This window comes from Ctenocephalides felis, unplaced genomic scaffold (genome assembly GCF_003426905.1).
Source record: "Ctenocephalides felis isolate EL2017-DRISC unplaced genomic scaffold, ASM342690v1 CF-g0.4_SCAFFOLD_00845, whole genome shotgun sequence".
NCBI lineage: Eukaryota > Metazoa > Arthropoda > Insecta > Siphonaptera > Pulicidae > Ctenocephalides > Ctenocephalides felis.
The window spans coordinates 79,182,156-79,185,327 of NW_020536999.1; the positions used below are offsets into that span (position 1 = coordinate 79,182,156).

The 3,172-nt window shown below is 32.3% G+C and overlaps 1 pseudogene; it reads right to left on the reverse strand.

The window, feature by feature from the left end:
- Positions 1 to 380: 380 nt before the first annotated feature.
- Positions 381 to 2,313, reverse strand: LOC113390469 (annotated as a pseudogene).
- Positions 2,314 to 3,172: the final 859 nt, after the last annotated feature.

The window sequence follows — 3,172 nt, forward strand, 5'->3', positions numbered from 1 at the left end:
GAAAAGTTGTTTTTTTAATTTGGAAAATGGAAGCATTATGTGATGAAGAACAGTGTGAAAAGATTGTTTGGGAGAGAAATAAAGTGTTTCAATTAATTGAATTGGTAGAGGCTCGTCCAGAATTGTGGAATGTCAGGTTGAAGGAGTATAGGAATTCAAACCTGAAATATAAGTCCTTGGAAACAATAGCATCGTCTTTAAATTTGGGTGTTAAAACAGTAAAAGACAAAATTCATAATTTGAGATGCCAGTTAAATGAGCATCTGAGAAAAATGAAAAAGTTCAAAAGTGGTCAGGGTGCAGATGAAAGGTATAAACCGAAGTGGGAGTTTTTTGAGGCTGTCAAGTTTATGAATAACCAGATAAATTCAACATAGGATTCAATTGTCAGTGTTGGCAGTGCCCCTGATGTTATTATTACAGATGTGCTGGTAAGTAAATAAAGTAAATTCATATTGTGATTTAAAATTTTTATTGTAGGATACATTTGACAAAATCATATAACAAAAATCATATGACAAAATAAGATAAAAATTAATAAATAAAAAAACCAAACATATTTATATTGCCACGGTAGTTCACCTGCTCTGGATATGAAGTACGTTTTAAAATTTTCGCGTACTTGCTTAACTGTGCGAGTTGGATTTCTCGCGCCTGTTTGTTGTAATGGATAAAATGAATTTTGTGGAAGTGGGTCATCTCGCCAACAACCTTCAATAAGTCTGCCATTTTCTTCCATGTCAACAGTACCTTCAGGAACATATCTGGTAGACTTTTTTCAATTAAATAATTATGTAGCACACAAGCAGCTTGAACAAGCTTTATTACTTTTTGAGGACATAGTTCGACTGGTTTTCTAAGAAAACGAAAACGCATAGAAAGCAAACCAAATGCATTTTCTACAACGCGACGTGGTCGAGAAAGTCTATAACTAAAAACACGATTTTCAACAGGTTGGTCTCTAAAAGGGAATGGTTTCATAATGTAGGTTTTTAATGGAAAAGCGTCATCGGCAACAATGACATATGGCACCGGAATTGACTGGCCACGTAATGGCTTTGCTTCGGGTATATTCAAAGAGTCGTTTTCCAAACATGTCGATAGTGAACAATTCGCATATACACCCCCGTCTGACACTCTCCCATTACAACCTACTTCTATATACAAAAATTTGTAATCAGCATTCACTGGAGCCATTAATACAATACTATGTGTCCCCTTGTAATTATAATATAGACTTCATGAATCTTCTGGTGCCTTCATTAACACATGTTTTCCATCAATAGCTCCTATGCAATTTGGGTAGTTCCAAGTAACATCAAATCGCTTTACTTCATTTTCCCACTCCTCTGATGTACAAGGAATCTGTAAAAAAGAACAAAACATTTAATTTTCATTTATTATTTTAATTTTTTTAGGACCATCATGATGAGGAAATAAAAGATAATTCTGGGTCTGGGCAGACTTCTGTTACAAAACCTCATAAAAAACGGGCACCCGATTCAGTTAAAAAGGATGATGAGTTGCTGAATGAAGCTTTAACTTGTTTACGAGCTCCGAAAGATTAATTAGACGTATTTGGAGAGTTTGTTACTGCAGAGTTGAGAGGAATACGTTCTAAAGATATCCGAAAAAAATTAAAACTCAAGATTCAGAGAGCTATTTTAGACGCAAATGAGGAAGACGACATGCGAAGAGTATCCTCCCCTCAGTACACAATCAATGCTCTCTCTAAGAAATTTGAATGAGTACTCCGGTTCATCGAGCACCCCAGTAATAGGCCAGATGATTTCTCCAACGCAAAACGAGACTACTTTAACGCAATATTATGATAACATTTAACATTTTCTCATACCTTTAAATAATCATTTTTCAATTCCAAGTACAGAGCATTACACACCTCCGGAACAATACGAGAAATAGTTGTTGTTGGAATCCGAAACAAATAGCTTAATGACTGATAACTGTCACCTATAATATAATTTATTTACAATAAATATTGGCACAATTTTTATAAATAAATAGTAAAAAAATTGTTTTTGAATTATTTTAAATAATTGTTTTATACCACCTACCAGTAGCAAGAAATCTCAATGTCAGTGTTAACCGCTCAGACGGTGATATTGATTTTCTTAGGTGAGTATCTTGTCTTGCAATTCTTGGAGCAATTCGTTCCAGCAAATGCTGAAAATCCTGATGGGTCATTCTTATAAAATTTTCATAAGAACTTACGTCTTGATACTCGAGTTTTTTTAACAACTTTGCATAAACTCCCTCTTCTTCTCTTCTGGCAATCCATTCCCTAACCCACATTTTTTTTTACTTTCTTATTTCTTTTTTTTAACTAAACAATATACCACCAATGCAGCTAAACCTTGTTTTCGCCGGGAACTCATTATAATAACTATACACTAATAAGATTGTCAATTGTCTCACAAGAACTAACCTGAAATACGAAGTTTACTTCTATAGTCTAGTTGTCAAAGTTACACTCTACCTAGATTAATATTTATTAATATATTTAGCCACAAGTGTACAAAGCTATATTATAATAACTATACACTAATATACACTAATAAAATTGTCAATTGTCTCACAAGTACTAACCTGAAATACGAAGTTTACTTCTATAGTCTAGTTGTCAAAGTTACACTCTACCTAAATTAATATATATTAATATATTTAGCCACAAGTGTACATAGCTTTTTAGAGTGTCTAGGTAGAGTTGCTCTAGCACCTCTCACCTACTTCTCTCCTAGAGTACGAAAGTGCTCTCGGAAGTGAAAAACACTTTACATTGTACAGACAACTGTAGAGCGCTCTAGCTAGAGAGTCTACACTCTACCTAGATTTTTCTCTACAGTGTATCGGCACCTTAAGATTGAATATTTTAAAATATAATTTGAAAATAAAGTTATGTAATATTGTATATACGTACAATACTAGATAAATATATAATAAAGATCAATTTGAATTAAATTTATTTATTTTATATTAACTAAATGATTATTATGTTAGAATATTATACAAAGATTTATTTACTTAAGGTTTTACTATATATGCAGTATATTATTTGTTATAATTATAAGATTGTACTATCGGCATAAAAAAAGATATTAATTCTGTTCAGATCATAAATATATTGAATTAGCAATAACTTATGATATTGAAT